The sequence below is a fragment of the Triturus cristatus genome, chromosome 8 (genome assembly GCF_964204655.1).
Source record: "Triturus cristatus chromosome 8, aTriCri1.1, whole genome shotgun sequence".
NCBI lineage: Eukaryota > Metazoa > Chordata > Amphibia > Caudata > Salamandridae > Triturus > Triturus cristatus.
Window position 1 is genome coordinate 53,762,356 of NC_140591.1, and position 19,657 is coordinate 53,782,012.

A 19,657-nucleotide genomic window follows, 5' to 3' on the forward strand; every position below is an offset into this window, starting at 1 on the left:
CTTTCTGTCAAACTTGCTTCCACCTCTCTTGTATTCAACTTTACCTGCTTTATTTGCCAATTCTTCCTTTAATTGAAAGTAAAGCTTTGCCTACATCAGCCTCGAGTTCCCCTTATACAAAACTGTTAGTAGTCAGATGACCTAGTTTGCCTACCCTCGCCATATAGGTCTGTGTGTCTGAGTATAAGTCCATTCATAGTTTACAAACATCTTCTAACTAACTTGGCTCCTAAAAAGGAAATTCACCCATCAGACCAATTTAGCTGCTGAATAATATTGGACAATTTAACACATAACTGCACATGCAGATAGAATGACCAGGGTCTGCATTTATCTTTAACAATTATCAAAAATACAACAGAAAGCCAAAATGGCCAGCTGGATGAAATAGCTGAGTTGGGAGAGTGTTAGATTGAAAATCTAAAAGTCCCTTGTTCAATGCTGGGTTTCGGAAAAGTCTGAGAGGTTTCTTGCTTCTCACAAAATATTTCTTGGTATCAGCTCAAGTTTTTCTTTCTTTATTTATCAAAATATTTGATCAACTGATCGACAACAGGATCAATTCAACATAGAATTGTCTTTCTGTCCTCCTTCTAAATTTGCTTCCACCTCTCTTGCATTCAGCTTCGACTACAAATGTTTCCTATTTCATGCTTTTTTGTAAAGTAAACTCTTGTCTGCATCAGCTTCCACTTCTCCTTGAACACAGATTTCAGTATTCAGATGACATAGCTTACCTACTCAGGCCAAATACCTCTGTGTAATATGGTGCTAGTCCATTCAGAGTAAAAAAAAAAGCTACCTAACCTGGATCCGAAAAATGCTATTTACCTATTGCACCTGTTAACTGATGAATGATACAGGACATCTTAAAACATAGCTCTAGCATGAGGATGAGCATCTATTTTCTTGGGAAGTTTAAAAGAAAGGATGAAGACCCAAACTACCAGCAGGCCGAAATAGCTCAGTTGGGAGAGCGTTAGACTGAAGATCTAAAGGTCCCTGGTTCAATCCCGGGTTTCGGCACAATTTCAACTTCTGCTTTTCATGTCACAAAAGCTGTTTGGAGTTAAATCAACGCTCTTCTTTATCAAAACCTTTTATCAATCTGATCAACAACACAATCAATTCAACATATTATTTACTTTCTGTCTTCCTTTCAAACTTGCTTCCACCTCTCTTGTATTCAACTATGCCTCATTTATTTGAAACTTCTTGCTTTATTTTAAAGTAAAGCTTTGTCTGCATCAGCCTCCAATTCCCCTTATACAAAACTGTCAGTAGTCAGATGACATAGCTTGTACACCCTGGCCATATAGGTCTGTGTTTCAGAGTATAAGTCAATTCAGAGTTTAGAAAAAAAATTCTACCTACATTGTCCCCTAAAAAGGATATTCACTCATCAGACCAAGTTACCTGCTGAATGATACTGGACACTTTAACACATAACTATAAACGAAAATAGAATGACCAGGTTCTGTATGTATCGTCTACAATTATTAATAATACATCAGGAGGCCACAGGGACTTGTTGGCTGAAATATCTCAGTTGGGAGATCGTTAGACTGAAGAGCTTAAGGTACCTGATTCAATCCTGACTTTCAGCACAGTGCGAGGGGATCCTACATTCTTGCAAAATATTTCTTGAAATCAGCTCTAGGTTTTTTTTTCTTTATTTCTCAAAATATTTTATCAACTGATCAACAACATGATAACTTCAACAAAAAGTTGTCTTTCTGTCCTCCTTCTAAACTTGCTTCCACCTCTCTTGCCATCAGCTTTGATGACGAATTTATCCCATTTTATACTTTTTTCAAAGCAAACTCTTGTCTGCATCAGCTTTCACTTCTCCTTGAACAAAGTTGTCAGTATTGAGATGACATAGCTTACCTACTCAGGCGACATACGTCTGTGTAATACAGTGCTGGTCCACTTAGAGTTTTAAAAGAAAAACGACCTAACATTTATCCCAAAAACGCTACTCACCCATTTCACCAGTTAGCTGCTGAACAATGCAGGACACATTAAAACACAGCTCTAACCTCAGATTGAAAATCCAGGTTCTGCATCTCTGTTCTGGGATTGTTCAAAAAAAGAGGCTGAATACTATAGCTGCTGGCAGGCCGAAATAGCTCAGTTGGGAGAGCGTTAGACTGAAGATCTAAAGGTCCCTGGTTCGATCCCGGGTTTCGGCACATTTTGAACTTCTGCTTTGCATGCCACAAAGACTATTTTGAGTCAACTCATATTGACTTTGTTTATAATGATCAAAACCTTTTATCAAGATAATCGACAATACAATTAATTCAACATATTATTTACTTTCTGTCTTTCTTTCAAACTTGCTTCCACCTCTCTTGTATTCAACTTTGCCTCCTTTATTTCCCAATTCTTCCTTTAATTGAAAGTAAAGCTTTGCCTGCAACAGCCTCCAGTTCCCCTTATACAAAACTGTTAGTAGTCAGATGACCTAGCTTGCCGACCCTCGCCATATAGGTCTGTGTTTCTGAGTATAAGTCCATTCATAGTTTACAAACATCATCTAACTAACTTGGCTCCTAAAAAGGAAATTCACCCATCAGACCAATTTAGCTACTGAATAATACTGGACAATTTAACACATAACTGCACATGCAGATAGAGTGACCAGGTTCTGCATTTATCTTTAACAATTATAAAAAATACAACAGAAAGCCAAAATTGCCAGCTGGATGAAATAGCTCAGTTGGGAGAGCAGTAGACTGAAGATCTAAAGGTCCCTGGTTCAATCCTGGGTTTAGGCACATTTTGAACTTATGCTTTGCATGCCACAAATGCTATTTGGAGTCAACTCATATTGACGTTGTTTATAATGATCAAAACCTTTTGTCAAGCTGATCGAAAAGACAACCATTTCAACATATTTTTTACATTCTGTCTTTCTGTCAAACTTGCTTCCACCTCTCTTGTATTCAACTTTACCTGCTTTATTTGCCAATTCTTCCTTTAATTGAAAGTAAAGCTTTGCCTGCATCAGCCTCGAGTTCCCCTTATACAAAACTGTTAGTAGTCAGATGACCTAGTTTGCCTACCCCCGCCACATAGGTCTGTGTGTCTGAGTATAAGTCCATTCATAGTTTACAAACATCTTCTAACTAACTTGGCTCCTAAAAAGGAAATTCACCCATCAGACCAATTTAGCTGCTGAATAACATTGGACAATTTAACACATAACTGCACATGCAGATAGAATGACCAGGGTCTGCATTTATCTTTAACAATTATCAAAAATACAACAGAAAGCCAAAATGGCCAGCTGGATGAAATAGCTCAGTTGGGAGAGTGTTAGATTGAAAATCTAAAAGTCCCTTGTTCAATGCTGGGTTTCGGAAAAGTCTGAGAGGTTTCTTGCTTCTCACAAAATATTTCTTGGTATCAGCTCAAGTTTTTCTTTCTTTATTTATCAAAATATTTGATCAACTGATCGACAACATGATCAATTCAACATAGAATTGTCTTTCTGTCCTCCTTCTAAATTTGCTTCCACCTCTCTTGCATTCAGCTTCGACTACAAATGTTTCCTATTTCATGCTTTTTTGTAAAGTAAACTCTTGTCTGCATCAGCTTCCACTTCTCCTTGAACACAGATTTCAGTATTCAGATGACATAGCTTACCTACTCAGGCCAAATACCTCTGTGTAATATAGTGCTAGTCCATTCAGAGTAAAAAAAAAAGCTACCTAACCTGGATCCGAAAAATGCTATTTACCTATTGCACCCGTTAACTGATGAATGATACAGGACATCTTAAAACATAGCTCTAGCATGAGGTTGAGCATCTATTTTCTTGGGAAGTTTAAAAGAAAGGATGAAGACCCAAACTACCAGCAGGCCGAAATAGCTCAGTTGGGAGAGCGTTAGACTGAAGATCTAAAGGTCCCTGGTTCAATCCCGGGTTTCGGCACAATTTCAACTTCTGCTTTTCATGTCACAAAAGCTGTTTGTGTTGTTGATCAGATTGATAAAAGGTTTTGATAAAGAAGAGCGTTGATTTAACTCCAATCAATTCAACATATTATTTACTTTCTGTCTTCCTTTCAAACTTGCTTCCACCTCTCTTGTATTCAACTACTCCTCATTTATTTGCAACTTCTTGCTTTATTTTAAAGTAAAGCTTTGCCTGCATCAGCCTCCAATTCCCATTATACAAAACTGTCAGTAGTCAGATGACATAGCTTGTACACCCTGGCCATATAGGTCTGTGTTTCAGAGTATAAGTCAATTCAGAGTTTAGAAAAAAAAATTCTACCTACCTTGTCCCCTAAAAAGGATATTCACTCATCAGACCAAGTTACCTGCTGAATGATACTGGACACTTTAACACATAACTATAAACGAAAATAGAATGACCAGGTTCTGTATGTATCGTCTACAATTATTAATAATACATCAGGAGGCCACAGGGACTTGTTGGCTGAAATATCTCAGTTGGGAGATCGTTAGACTGAAGAGCTTAAGGTACCTGATTCAATCCTGACTTTCAGCACAGTGCGAGGGGATCCTACATTCTTGCAAAATATTTCTTGAAATCAGCTCTAGTTTTTTTTTCTTTATTTCTCAAAATATTTTATCAACTGATCAACAACATGATAACTTCAACAAAAAGTTGTCTTTCTGTCCTCCTTCTAAACTTGCTTCCACCTCTCTTGCCATCAACTTTGATGACGAATTTATCCCATTTTATACTTTTTTCAAAGTAAACTCTTGTCTGCATCAGCTTTCACTTCTCCTTGAACAAAGTTGTCAGTATTGAGATGACATAGCTTACCTACTCAGGCGACATACGTCTGTGTAATACAGTGCTGGTCCACTCAGAGTTTTAAAAGAAAAACGACCTAACATTTATCCCAAAAACGCTACTCACCCATTTCACCAGTTAGCTGCTGAACAATGCAGGACACATTAAAACACAGCTCTAACCTCAGATTGAAAATCCAGGTTCTGCATCTCTGTTCTGGGATTGTTCAAAAAAAGAGGCTGAATACTATAGCTGCTGGCAGGCCGAAATAGCTCAGTTGGGAGAGTGTTAGACTGAAGATCTAAAGGTCCCTGGTTCGATCCCGGGTTTCGGCACATTTTGAACTTCTGCTTTGCATGCCACAAAGACTATTTTGAGTCAACTCATATTGACTTTGTTTATAATGATCAAAACCTTTTATCAAGATAATCGACAATACAATTAATTCAACATATTATTTACTTTCTGTCTTTCTTTCAAACTTGCTTCCACCTCTCTTGTATTCAACTTTGCCTCCTTTATTTCCCAATTCTTCCTTTAATTGAAAGTAAAGCTTTGCCTGCATCAGCCTCCAGTTCCCCTTATACAAAACTGTTAGTAGTCAGATGACCTAGCTTGCCGACCCTCGCCATATAGGTCTGTGTTTCTGAGTATAAGTCCATTCATAGTTTACAAACATCATCTAACTAACTTGGCTCCTAAAAAGGAAATTCACCCATCAGACCAATTTAGCTACTGAATAATACTGGACAATTTAACACATAACTGCACATGCAGATAGAGTGACCAGGTTCTGCATTTATCTTTAACAATTATAAAAAATACAACAGAAAGCCAAAATTGCCAGCTGGATGAAATAGCTCAGTTGGGAGAGCAGTAGACTGAAGATCTAAAGGTCCCTGGTTCAATCCCGGGTTTAGGCACATTTTGAACTTCTGCTTTGCATGCCACAAATGCTATTTGGAGTCAACTCATATTGACGTTGTTTATAATGATCAAAACCTTTTATCAAGCGGATCGATAAGACAACCATTTCAACATATTTTTTACATTCTGTCTTTCTGTCAAACTTGCTTCCACCTCTCTTGTATTCAACTTTACCTGCTTTATTTGCCAATTCTTCCTTTAATTGAAAGTAAAGCTTTGCCTGCATCAGCCTCGAGTTCCCCTTATACAAAACTGTTAGTAGTCAGATGACCTAGTTTGCCTACCCTCGCCATATAGGTCTGTGTGTCTGAGTATAAGTCCATTCATAGTTTACAAACATCTTCTAACTAACTTGGCTCCTAAAAAGGAAATTCACCCATCAGACCAATTTAGCTGCTGAATAATATTGGACAATTTAACACATAACTGCACATGCAGATAGAATGACCAGGGTCTGCATTTATCTTTAACAATTATCAAAAATACAACAGAAAGCCAAAATGGCCAGCTGGATGAAATAGCTGAGTTGGGAGAGTGTTAGATTGAAAATCTAAAAGTCCCTTGTTCAATGCTGGGTTTCGGAAAAGTCTGAGAGGTTTCTTGCTTCTCACAAAATATTTCTTGGTATCAGCTCAAGTTTTTCTTTCTTTATTTATCAAAATATTTGATCAACTGATCGACAACATGATCAATTCAACATAGAATCCTCTTTCTGTCCTCCTTCTAAATTTGCTTCCACCTCTCTTGCATTCAGCTTCGACTACAAATGTTTCCTATTTCATGCTTTTTTGTAAAGTAAACTCTTGTCTGCATCAGCTTCCACTTCTCCTTGAACACAGATTTCAGTATTCAGATGACATAGCTTACCTACTCAGGCCAAATACCTCTGTGTAATATGGTGCTAGTCCATTCAGAGTAAAAAACAAAAGCTACCTAACCTGGATCCGAAAAATGCTATTTACCTATTGCACCCGTTAACTGATGAATGATACAGGACATCTTAAAACATAGCTCTAGCATGAGGTTGAGCATCTATTTTCTTGGGAAGTTTAAAAGAAAGGATGAAGACCCAAACTTCCAGCAGGCCGAAATAGCTCAGTTGGGAGAGCGTTAGACTGAAGATCTAAAGGTCCCTGGTTCAATCCCGGGTTTCGGCACAATTTCAACTTCTGCTTTTCATGTCACAAAAGCTGTTTGGAGTTAAATCAACGCTCTTCTTTATCAAAACCTTTTATCAATCTGATCAACAACACAATCAATTCAACATATTATTTACTTTCTGTCTTCCTTTCAAACTTGCTTCCACCTCTCTTGTATTCAACTATGCCTCATTTATTTGCAACTTCTTGCTTTATTTTAAAGTAAAGCTTTGCCTGCATCAGCCTCCAATTCCCCTTATACAAAACTGTCAGTAGTCAGATGACATAGCTTGTACACCCTGGCCATATAGGTCTGTGTTTCAGAGTATAAGTCAATTCAGAGTTTAGAAAAAAAAATTCTACCTACCTTGTCCCCTAAAAAGGATATTCACTCATCAGACCAAGTTACCTGCTGAATGATACTGGACACTTTAACACATAACTATAAACAAAAATAGAATGACCAGGTTCTGTATGTATCGTCTACAATTATTAATAATACATCAGGAGGCCACAGGGACTTGTTGGCTGAAATATCTCAGTTGGGAGATCGTTAGACTGAAGAGCTTAAGGTACCTGATTCAATCCTGACTTTCAGCACAGTGCGAGGGGATCCTACATTCTTGCAAAATATTTCTTGAAATCAGCTCTAGTTTTTTTTTCTTTATTTCTCAAAATATTTTATCAACTGATCAACAACATGATAACTTCAACAAAAAGTTGTCTTTCTGTCCTCCTTCTAAACTTGCTTCCACCTCTCTTGCCATCAACTTTGATGACGAATTTATCCCATTTTATACTTTTTTCAAAGTAAACTCTTGTCTGCATCAGCTTTCACTTCTCCTTGAACAAAGTTGTCAGTATTGAGATGATATAGCTTACCTACTCAGGCGACATACGTCTGTGTAATACAGTGCTGGTCCACTCAGAGTTTTAAAAGAAAAACGACCTAACATTTATCCCAAAAACGCTACTCACCCATTTCACCAGTTAGCTGCTGAACAATGCAGGACACATTAAAACACAGCTCTAACCTCAGATTGAAAATCCAGGTTCTGCATCTCTGTTCTGGGATTGTTAAAAAAGAGGCTGAATACTATAGCTGCTGGCAGGCCGAAATATCTCAGTTGGGAGAGTGTTAGACTGAAGATCTAAAGGTCCCTGGTTCAATCCCGGGTTTAGGCACATTTTGAACTTCTGCTTTGCATGCCACAAATGCTATTTGGAGTCAACTCATATTGACGTTGTTTATAATGATCAAAACCTTTTATCAAGCTGATCGATAAGACAACCATTTCAACATATTTTTTACATTCTGTCTTTCTGTCAAACTTGCTTCCACCTCTCTTGTATTCAACTTTACCTGCTTTATTTGCCAATTCTTCCTTTAATTGAAAGTAAAGCTTTGCCTACATCAGCCTCGAGTTCCCCTTATACAAAACTGTTAGTAGTCAGATGACCTAGTTTGCCTACCCTCGCCATATAGGTCTGTGTGTCTGAGTATAAGTCCATTCATAGTTTACAAACATCTTCTAACTAACTTGGCTCCTAAAAAGGAAATTCACCCATCAGACCAATTTAGCTGCTGAATAATATTGGACAATTTAACACATAACTGCACATGCAGATAGAATGACCAGGGTCTGCATTTATCTTTAACAATTATCAAAAATACAACAGAAAGCCAAAATGGCCAGCTGGATGAAATAGCTGAGTTGGGAGAGTGTTAGATTGAAAATCTAAAAGTCCCTTGTTCAATGCTGGGTTTCGGAAAAGTCTGAGAGGTTTCTTGCTTCTCACAAAATATTTCTTGGTATCAGCTCAAGTTTTTCTTTCTTTATTTATCAAAATATTTGATCAACTGATCGACAACAGGATCAATTCAACATAAAATTGTCTTTCTGTCCTCCTTCTAAATTTGCTTCCACCTCTCTTGCATTCAGCTTCGACTACAAATGTTTCCTATTTCATGCTTTTTTGTAAAGTAAACTCTTGTCTGCATCAGCTTCCACTTCTCCTTGAACACAGATTTCAGTATTCAGATGACATAGCTTACCTACTCAGGCCAAATACCTCTGTGTAATATGGTGCTAGTCCATTCAGAGTAAAAAAAAAAGCTACCTAACCTGGATCCGAAAAATGCTATTTACCTATTGCACCTGTTAACTGATGAATGATACAGGACATCTTAAAACATAGCTCTAGCATGAGGATGAGCATCTATTTTTTTGGGAAGTTTAAAAGAAAGGATGAAGACCCAAACTACCAGCAGGCCGAAATAGCTCAGTTGGGAGAGCGTTAGACTGAAGATCTGAAGGTCCCTGGTTCAATCCCGGGTTTCGGCACAATTTCAACTTCTGCTTTTCATGTCACAAAAGCTGTTTGGAGTTAAATCAACGCTCTTCTTTATCAAAACCTTTTATCAATCTGATCAACAACACAATCAATTCAACATATTATTTACTTTCTGTCTTCCTTTCAAACTTGCTTCCACCTCTCTTGTATTCAACTATGCCTCATTTATTTGAAACTTCTTGCTTTATTTTAAAGTAAAGCTTTGTCTGCATCAGCCTCCAATTCCCCTTATACAAAACTGTCAGTAGTCAGATGACATAGCTTGTACACCCTGGCCATATAGGTCTGTGTTTCAGAGTATAAGTCAATTCAGAGTTTAGAAAAAAAATTCTACCTACATTGTCCCCTAAAAAGGATATTCACTCATCAGACCAAGTTACCTGCTGAATGATACTGGACACTTTAACACATAACTATAAACGAAAATAGAATGACCAGGTTCTGTATGTATCGTCTACAATTATTAATAATACATCAGGAGGCCACAGGGACTTGTTGGCTGAAATATCTCAGTTGGGAGATCGTTAGACTGAAGAGCTTAAGGTACCTGATTCAATCCTGACTTTCAGCACAGTGCGAGGGGATCCTACATTCTTGCAAAATATTTCTTGAAATCAGCTCTAGGTTTTTTTTTCTTTATTTCTCAAAATATTTTATCAACTGATCAACAACATGATAACTTCAACAAAAAGTTGTCTTTCTGTCCTCCTTCTAAACTTGCTTCCACCTCTCTTGCCATCAGCTTTGATGACGAATTTATCCCATTTTATACTTTTTTCAAAGCAAACTCTTGTCTGCATCAGCTTTCACTTCTCCTTGAACAAAGTTGTCAGTATTGAGATGACATAGCTTACCTACTCAGGCGACATACGTCTGTGTAATACAGTGCTGGTCCACTTAGAGTTTTAAAAGAAAAACGACCTAACATTTATCCCAAAAACGCTACTCACCCATTTCACCAGTTAGCTGCTGAACAATGCAGGACACATTAAAACACAGCTCTAACCTCAGATTGAAAATCCAGGTTCTGCATCTCTGTTCTGGGATTGTTCAAAAAAAGAGGCTGAATACTATAGCTGCTGGCAGGCCGAAATAGCTCAGTTGGGAGAGCGTTAGACTGAAGATCTAAAGGTCCCTGGTTCGATCCCGGGTTTCGGCACATTTTGAACTTCTGCTTTGCATGCCACAAAGACTATTTTGAATCAACTCATATTGACTTTGTTTATAATGATCAAAACCTTTTATCAAGATAATCGACAATACAATTAATTCAACATATTATTTACTTTCTGTCTTTCTTTCAAACTTGCTTCCACCTCTCTTGTATTCAACTTTGCCTCCTTTATTTCCCAATTCTTCCTTTAATTGAAAGTAAAGCTTTGCCTGCATCAGCCTCCAGTTCCCCTTATACAAAACTGTTAGTAGTCAGATGACCTAGCTTGCCGACCCTCGCCATATAGGTCTGTGTTTCTGAGTATAAGTCCATTCATAGTTTACAAACATCATCTAACTAACTTGGCTCCTCAAAAGGAAATTCACCCATCAGACCAATTTAGCTACTGAATAATACTGGACAATTTAACACATAACTGCACATGCAGATAGAGTGACCAGGTTCTGCATTTTTCTTTAACAATTATAAAAAATACAACAGAAAGCCAAAATTGCCAGCTGGATGAAATAGCTCAGTTGGGAGAGCAGTAGACTGAAGATCTAAAGGTCCCTGGTTCAATCCCGGGTTTAGGCACATTTTGAACTTCTGCTTTGCATGCCACAAATGCTATTTGGAGTCAACTCATATTGACGTTGTTTATAATGATCAAAACCTTTTATCAAGCTGATCGATAAGACAACCATTTCAACATATTTTTTACATTCTGTCTTTCTGTCAAACTTGCTTCCACCTCTCTTGTATTCAACTTTACCTGCTTTATTTGCCAATTCTTCCTTTAATTGAAAGTAAAGCTTTGCCTGCATCAGCCTCGAGTTCCCCTTATACAAAACTGTTAGTAGTCAGATGACCTAGTTTGCCTACCCTCGCCATATAGGTCTGTGTGTCTGAGTATAAGTCCATTCATAGTTTACAAACATCTTCTAACTAACTTGGCTCCTAAAAAGGAAATTCACCCATCAGACCAATTTAGCTGCTGAATAATATTGGACAATTTAACACATAACTGCACATGCAGATAGAATGACCAGGGTCTGCATTTATCTTTAACAATTATCAAAAATACAACAGAAAGCCAAAATGGCCAGCTGGATGAAATAGCTCAGTTGGGAGAGTGTTAGATTGAAAATCTAAAAGTCCCTTGTTCAATGCTGGGTTTCGGAAAAGTCTGAGAGGTTTCTTGCTTCTCACAAAATATTTCTTGGTATCAGCTCAAGTTTTTCTTTCTTTATTTATCAAAATATTTGATCAACTGATCGACAACATGATCAATTCAACATAGAATTGTCTTTCTGTCCTCCTTCTAAATTTGCTTCCACCTCTCTTGCATTCAGCTTCGACTACAAATGTTTCCTATTTCATGCTTTTTTGTAAAGTACACTCTTGTCTGCATCAGCTTCCACTTCTCCTTGAACACAGATTTCAGTATTCAGATGACATAGCTTACCTACTCAGGCCAAATACCTCTGTGTAATATGGTGCTAGTCCATTCAGAGTAAAAAACAAAAGCTACCTAACCTGGATCCGAAAAATGCTATTTACCTATTGCACCCGTTAAGTGATGAATGATACAGGACATCTTAAAACATAGCTCTAGCATGAGGTTGAGCATCTATTTTCTTGGGAAGTTTAAAAGAAAGGATGAAGACCCAAACTACCAGCAGGCCGAAATAGCTCAGTTGGGAGAGCGTTAGACTGAAGATCTAAAGGTCCCTGGTTCAATCCTGGGTTTCGGCACAATTTCAACTTCTGCTTTTCATGTCACAAAAGCTGTTTGGAGTTAAATCAACGCTCTTCTTTATCAAAACCTTTTATCAATCTGATCAACAACACAATCAATTCAACATATTATTTACTTTCCGTCTTCCTTTCAAACTTGCTTCCACCTCTCTTGTATTCAACTATGCCTCATTTATTTGCAACTTCTTGCTTTATTTTAAAGTAAAGCTTTGCCTGCATCAGCCTCCAATTCCCCTTATACAAAACTGTCAGTAGTCAGATGACATAGCTTGTACACCCTGGCCATATAGGTCTGTGTTTCAGAGTATAAGTCAATTCAGAGTTTAGAAAAAAAAATTCTACCTACCTTGTCCCCTAAAAAGGATATTCACTCATCAGACCAAGTTACCTGCTGAATGATACTGGACACTTTAACACATAACTATAAACGAAAATAGAATGACCAGGTTCTGTATGTATCGTCTACAATTATTAATAATACATCAGGAGGCCACAGGGACTTGTTGGCTGAAATATCTCAGTTGGGAGATCGTTAGACTGAAGAGCTTAAGGTACCTGATTCAATCCTGACTTTCAGCACAGTGCGAGGGGATCCTACATTCTTGCAAAATATTTCTTGAAATCAGCTCTAGTTTTTTTTTCTTTATTTCTCAAAATATTTTATCAACTGATCAACAACATGATAACTTCAACAAAAAGTTGTCTTTCTGTCCTCCTTCTAAACTTGCTTCCACCTCTCTTGCCATCAACTTTGATGACGAATTTATCCCATTTTATACTTTTTTCAAAGTAAACTCTTGTCTGCATCAGCTTTCACTTCTCCTTGAACAAAGTTGTCAGTATTGAGATGACATAGCTTACCTACTCAGGCCACATACGTCTGTGTAATACAGTGCTGGTCCACTCAGAGTTTTAAAAGAAAAACGACCTAACATTTATCCCAAAAACGCTACTCACCCATTTCACCAGTTAGCTGCTGAACAATGCAGGACACATTAAAACACAGCTCTAACCTCAGATTGAAAATCCAGGTTCTGCATCTCTGTTCTGGGATTGTTCAAAAAAAGAGGCTGAATACTATAGCTGCTGGCAGGCCGAAATAGCTCAGTTGGGAGAGTGTTAGACTGAAGATCTAAAGGTCCCTGGTTCGATCCCGGGTTTCGGCACATTTTGAACTTCTGCTTTGCATGCCACAAAGACTATTTTGAGTCAACTCATATTGACTTTGTTTATAATGATCAAAACCTTTTATCAAGATAATCGACAATACAATTAATTCAACATATTATTTACTTTCTGTCTTTCTTTCAAACTTGCTTCCACCTCTCTTGTATTCAACTTTGCCTCCTTTATTTCCCAATTCTTCCTTTAATTGAAAGTAAAGCTTTGCCTGCATCAGCCTCCAGTTCCCCTTATACAAAACTGTTAGTAGTCAGATGACCTAGCTTGCCGACCCTCGCCATATAGGTCTGTGTTTCTGAGTATAAGTCCATTCATAGTTTACAAACATCATCTAACTAACTTGGCTCCTAAAAAGGAAATTCACCCATCAGACCAATTTAGCTACTGAATAATACTGGACAATTTAACACATAACTGCACATGCAGATAGAGTGACCAGGTTCTGCATTTATCTTTAACAATTATAAAAAATACAACAGAAAGCCAAAATTGCCAGCTGGATGAAATAGCTCAGTTGGGAGAGCAGTAGACTGAAGATCTAAAGGTCCCTGGTTCAATCCCGGGTTTAGGCACATTTTGAACTTATGCTTTGCATGCCACAAATGCTATTTGGAGTCAACTCATATTGACGTTGTTTATAATGATCAAAACCTTTTATCAAGCTGATCGAAAAGACAACCATTTCAACATATTTTTTACATTCTGTCTTTCTGTCAAACTTGCTTCCACCTCTCTTGTATTCAAATTTACCTGCTTTATTTGCCAATTCTTCCTTTAATTGAAAGTAAAGCTTTGCCTGCATCAGCCTCGAGTTCCCCTTATACAAAACTGTTAGTAGTCAGATGACCTAGTTTGCCTACCCTCGCCACATAGGTCTGTGTGTCTGAGTATAAGTCCATTCATAGTTTACAAACATCTTCTAACTAACTTGGCTCCTAAAAAGGAAATTCACCCATCAGACCAATTTAGCTGCTGAATAACATTGGACAATTTAACACATAACTGCACATGCAGATAGAATGACCAGGGTCTGCATTTATCTTTAACAATTATCAAAAATACAACAGAAAGCCAAAATGGCCAGCTGGATGAAATAGCTGAGTTGGGAGAGTGTTAGATTGAAAATCTAAAAGTCCCTTGTTCAATGCTGGGTTTCGGAAAAGTCTGAGAGGTTTCTTGCTTCTCACAAAATATTTCTTGGTATCAGCTCAAGTTTTTCTTTCTTTATTTATCAAAATATTTGATCAACTGATCGACAACATGATCAATTCAACATAGAATTGTCTTTCTGTCCTCCTTCTAAATTTGCTTCCACCTCTCTTGCATTCAGCTTCGACTACAAATGTTTCCTATTTCATGCTTTTTTGTAAAGTAAACTCTTGTCTGCATCAGCTTCCACTTCTCCTTGAACACAGATTTCAGTATTCAGATGACATAGCTTACCTACTCAGGCCAAATACCTCTGTGTAATATGGTGCTAGTCCATTCAGAGTAAAAAACAAAAGCTACCTAACCTGGATCCGAAAAATGCTATTTACCTATTGCACCCGTTAACTGGTGAATGATACAGGACATCTTAAAACATAGCTCTAGCATGAGGTTGAGCATCTATTTTCTTGGGAAGTTTAAAAGAAAGGATGAAGACCCAAACTACCAGCAGGCCGAAATAGCTCAGTTGGGAGAGCGTTAGACTGAAGATCTAAAGGTCCCTGGTTCAATCCCGGGTTTCGGCACAATTTCAACTTCTGCTTTTCATGTCACAAAAGCTGTTTGGAGTTAAATCAACGCTCTTCTTTATCAAAACCTTTTATCAATCTGATCAACAACACAATCAATTCAACATATTATTTACTTTCTGTCTTCCTTTCAAACTTGCTTCCACCTCTCTTGTATTCAACTATGCCTCATTTATTTGCAACTTCTTGCTTTATTTTAAAGTAAAGCTTTGCCTGCATCAGCCTCCAATTCCCCTTATACAAAACTGTCAGTAGTCAGATGACATAGCTTGTACACCCTGGCCATATAGGTCTGTGTTTCAGAGTATAAGTCAATTCAGAGTTTAGAAAAAAAAATTCTACCTACCTTGTCCCCTAAAAAGGATATTCACTCATCAGACCAAGTTACCTGCTGAATGATACTGGACACTTTAACACATAACTATAAACAAAAATAGAATGACCAGGTTCTGTATGTATCGTCTACAATTATTAATAATACATCAGGAGGCCACAGGGACTTGTTGGCTGAAATATCTCAGTTGGGAGATCGTTAGACTGAAGAGCTTAAGGTACCTGATTCAATCCTGACTTTCAGCACAGTGCGAGGGGATCCTACATTCTTGCAAAATATTTCTTGAAATCAGCTCTAGTTTTTTTTTCTTTATTTCTCAAAATATTTTATCAACTGATCAACAACATGATAACTTCAACAAAAAGTTGTCTTTCTGTCCTCCTTCTAAACTTGCTTCCACCTCTCTTGCCATCAACTTTGATGACGAATTTATCCCATTTTATACTTTTTTCAAAGTAAACTCTTGTCTGCATCAGCTTTCACTTCTCCTTGAACAAAGTTGTCAGTATTGAGATGATATAGCTTACCTACTCAGGCGACATACGTCTGTGTAATACAGTGCTGGTCCACTCAGAGTTTTAAAAGAAAAACGACCTAACATTTATCCCAAAAACGCTACTCACCCATTTCACCAGTTAGCTGCTGAACAATGCAGGACACATTAAAACACAGCTCTAACCTCAGATTGAAAATCCAGGTTCTGCATCTCTGTTCTGGGATTGTTCAAAAAAAGAGGCTGAATACTATAGCTGCTGGCAGGCCGAAATATCTCAGTTGGGAGAGTGTTAGACTGAAGATCTAAAGGTCCCTGGTTCAATCCCGGGTTTAGGCACATTTTGAACTTCTGCTTTGCATGCCACAAATGCTATTTGGAGTCAACTCATATTGACGTTGTTTATAATGATCAAAACCTTTTATCAAGCTGATCGATAAGACAACCATTTCAACATATTTTTTACATTCTGTCTTTCTGTCAAACTTGCTTCCACCTCTCTTGTATTCAACTTTACCTGCTTTATTTGCCAATTCTTCCTTTAATTGAAAGTAAAGCTTTGCCTACATCAGCCTCGAGTTCCCCTTATACAAAACTGTTAGTAGTCAGATGACCTAGTTTGCCTACCCTCGCCATATAGGTCTGTGTGTCTGAGTATAAGTCCATTCATAGTTTACAAACATCTTCTAACTAACTTGGCTCCTAAAAAGGAAATTCACCCATCAGACCAATTTAGCTGCTGAATAATATTGGACAATTTAACACATAACTGCACATGCAGATAGAATGACCAGGGTCTGCATTTATCTTTAACAATTATCAAAAATACAACAGAAAGCCAAAATGGCCAGCTGGATGAAATAGCTGAGTTGGGAGAGTGTTAGATTGAAAATCTAAAAGTCCCTTGTTCAATGCTGGGTTTCGGAAAAGTCTGAGAGGTTTCTTGCTTCTCACAAAATATTTCTTGGTATCAGCTCAACTTTTTCTTTCTTTATTTATCAAAATATTTGATCAACTGATCGACAACAGGATCAATTCAACATAGAATTGTCTTTCTGTCCTCCTTCTAAATTTGCTTCCACCTCTCTTGCATTCAGCTTCGACTACAAATGTTTCCTATTTCATGCTTTTTTGTAAAGTAAACTCTTGTCTGCATCAGCTTCCACTTCTCCTTGAACACAGATTTCAGTATTCAGATGACATAGCTTACCTACTCAGGCCAAATACCTCTGTGTAATATGGTGCTAGTCCATTCAGAGTAAAAAAAAAAGCTACCTAACCTGGATCCGAAAAATGCTATTTACCTATTGCACCTGTTAACTGATGAATGATACAGGACATCTTAAAACATAGCTCTAGCATGAGGATGAGCATCTATTTTCTTGGGAAGTTTAAAAGAAAGGATGAAGACCCAAACTACCAGCAGGCCGAAATAGCTCAGTTGGGAGAGCGTTAGACTGAAGATCTAAAGGTCCCTGGTTCAATCCCGGGTTTCGGCACAATTTCAACTTCTGCTTTTCATGTCACAAAAGCTGTTTGGAGTTAAATCAACGCTCTTCTTTATCAAAACCTTTTATCAATCTGATCAACAACACAATCAATTCAACATATTATTTACTTTCTGTCTTCCTTTCAAACTTGCTTCCACCTCTCTTGTATTCAACTATGCCTCATTTATTTGAAACTTCTTGCTTTATTTTAAAGTAAAGCTTTGTCTGCATCAGCCTCCAATTCCCCTTATACAAAACTGTCAGTAGTCAGATGACATAGCTTGTACACCCTGGCCATATAGGTCTGTGTTTCAGAGTATAAGTCAATTCAGAGTTTAGAAAAAAAATTCTACCTACATTGTCCCCTAAAAAGGATATTCACTCATCAGACCAAGTTACCTGCTGAATGATACTGGACACTTTAACACATAACTATAAACGAAAATAGAATGACCAGGTTCTGTATGTATCGTCTACAATTATTAATAATACATCAGGAGGCCACAGGGACTTGTTGGCTGAAATATCTCAGTTGGGAGATCGTTAGACTGAAGAGCTTAAGGTACCTGATTCAATCCTGACTTTCAGCACAGTGCGAGGGGATCCTACATTCTTGCAAAATATTTCTTGAAATCAGCTCTAGGTTTTTTTTTCTTTATTTCTCAAAATATTTTATCAACTGATCAACAACATGATAACTTCAACAAAAAGTTGTCTTTCTGTCCTCCTTCTAAACTTGCTTCCACCTCTCTTGCCATCAACTTTGATGACGAATTTATCCCATTTTATACTTTTTTCAAAGTAAACTCTTGTCTGCATCAGCTTTCACTTCTCCTTGAACAAAGTTGTCAGTATTGAGATGACATAGCTTACCTACTCAGGCGACATACGTCTGTGTAATACAGTGCTGGTCCACTCAGAGTTTTAAAAGAAAAACGACCTAACATTTATCCCAAAAACGCTACTCACCCATTTCACCAGTTAGCTGCTGAACAATGCAGGACACATTAAAACACAGCTCTAACCTCAGATTGAAAATCCAGGTTCTGCATCTCTGTTCTGGGATTGTTCAAAAAAAGAGGCTGAATACTATAGCTGCTGGCAGGCCGAAATAGCTCAGTTGGGAGAGTGTTAGACTGAAGATCTAAAGGTCCCTGGTTCGATCCCGGGTTTCGGCACATTTTGAACTTCTGCTTTGCATGCCACAAAGACTATTTTGAGTCAACTCATATTGACTTTGTTTATAATGATCAAAACCTTTTATCAAGATAATCGACAATACAATTAATTCAACATATTATTTACTTTCTGTCTTTCTTTCAAACTTGCTTCCACCTCTCTTGTATTCAACTTTGCCTCCTTTATTTCCCAATTCTTCCTTTAATTGAAAGTAAAGCTTTGCCTGCATCAGCCTCCAGTTCCCCTTATACAAAACTGTTAGTAGTCAGATGACCTAGCTTGCCGACCCTCGCCATATAGGTCTGTGTTTCTGAGTATAAGTCCATTCATAGTTTACAAACATCATCTAACTAACTTGGCTCCTAAAAAGGAAATTCACCCATCAGACCAATTTAGCTACTGAATAATACTGGACAATTTAACACATAACTGCACATGCAGATAGAGTGACCAGGTTCTGCATTTATCTTTAACAATTATAAAAAATACAACAGAAAGCCAAAATTGCCAGCTGGATGAAATAGCTCAGTTGGGAGAGCAGTAGACTGAAGATCTAAAGGTCCCTGGTTCAATCCCGGGTTTAGGCACATTTTGAACTTATGCTTTGCATGCCACAAATGCTATTTGGAGTCAACTCATATTGACGTTGTTTATAATGATCAAAACCTTTTATCAAGCTGATCGAAAAGACAACCATTTCAACATATTTTTTACATTCTGTCTTTCTGTCAAACTTGCTTCCACCTCTCTTGTATTCAAATTTACCTGCTTTATTTGCCAATTCTTCCTTTAATTGAAAGTAAAGCTTTGCCTGCATCAGCCTCGAGTTCCCCTTATACAAAACTGTTAGTAGTCAGATGACCTAGTTTGCCTACCCTCGCCACATAGGTCTGTGTGTCTGAGTATAAGTCCATTCATAGTTTACAAACATCTTCTAACTAACTTGGCTCCTAAAAAGGAAATTCACCCATCAGACCAATTTAGCTGCTGAATAACATTGGACAATTTAACACATAACTGCACATGCAGATAGAATGACCAGGGTCTGCATTTATCTTTAACAATTATCAAAAATACAACAGAAAGCCAAAATGGCCAGCTGGATGAAATAGCTGAGTTGGGAGAGTGTTAGAT

At 37.6% G+C, this 19,657-nt stretch overlaps 11 non-coding genes across 11 annotated transcripts; all 11 read left to right on the forward strand.

Moving 5' to 3' along the window:
- Positions 1–953: 953 nt before the first annotated feature.
- Positions 954–1,026, forward strand: TRNAF-GAA (transfer RNA phenylalanine (anticodon GAA)). The gene has a single exon. It is a non-coding gene; the product is annotated as a tRNA-Phe (tRNA).
- A 1,096-nt stretch (positions 1,027–2,122) lies between these two features.
- Positions 2,123–2,195, forward strand: TRNAF-GAA (transfer RNA phenylalanine (anticodon GAA)). Its single transcript has one exon. It is a non-coding gene; the product is annotated as a tRNA-Phe (tRNA).
- Positions 2,196–3,870: 1,675 nt separating this feature from the next.
- On the forward strand, positions 3,871–3,943 carry TRNAF-GAA (transfer RNA phenylalanine (anticodon GAA)). Its single transcript has one exon. It is a non-coding gene; the product is annotated as a tRNA-Phe (tRNA).
- Positions 3,944–5,039: 1,096 nt separating this feature from the next.
- TRNAF-GAA (transfer RNA phenylalanine (anticodon GAA)) lies at positions 5,040–5,112 on the forward strand. Its single transcript has one exon. It is a non-coding gene; the product is annotated as a tRNA-Phe (tRNA).
- A 1,676-nt stretch (positions 5,113–6,788) lies between these two features.
- TRNAF-GAA (transfer RNA phenylalanine (anticodon GAA)) lies at positions 6,789–6,861 on the forward strand. The gene has a single exon. It is a non-coding gene; the product is annotated as a tRNA-Phe (tRNA).
- Positions 6,862–9,115: 2,254 nt separating this feature from the next.
- On the forward strand, positions 9,116–9,188 carry TRNAF-GAA (transfer RNA phenylalanine (anticodon GAA)). The gene has a single exon. It is a non-coding gene; the product is annotated as a tRNA-Phe (tRNA).
- Positions 9,189–10,284: 1,096 nt separating this feature from the next.
- On the forward strand, positions 10,285–10,357 carry TRNAF-GAA (transfer RNA phenylalanine (anticodon GAA)). The gene has a single exon. It is a non-coding gene; the product is annotated as a tRNA-Phe (tRNA).
- A 2,845-nt stretch (positions 10,358–13,202) lies between these two features.
- Positions 13,203–13,275, forward strand: TRNAF-GAA (transfer RNA phenylalanine (anticodon GAA)). The gene has a single exon. It is a non-coding gene; the product is annotated as a tRNA-Phe (tRNA).
- Positions 13,276–14,951: 1,676 nt separating this feature from the next.
- TRNAF-GAA (transfer RNA phenylalanine (anticodon GAA)) lies at positions 14,952–15,024 on the forward strand. The gene has a single exon. It is a non-coding gene; the product is annotated as a tRNA-Phe (tRNA).
- A 2,256-nt stretch (positions 15,025–17,280) lies between these two features.
- TRNAF-GAA (transfer RNA phenylalanine (anticodon GAA)) lies at positions 17,281–17,353 on the forward strand. Its single transcript has one exon. It is a non-coding gene; the product is annotated as a tRNA-Phe (tRNA).
- A 1,096-nt stretch (positions 17,354–18,449) lies between these two features.
- On the forward strand, positions 18,450–18,522 carry TRNAF-GAA (transfer RNA phenylalanine (anticodon GAA)). Its single transcript has one exon. It is a non-coding gene; the product is annotated as a tRNA-Phe (tRNA).
- Positions 18,523–19,657: the final 1,135 nt, after the last annotated feature.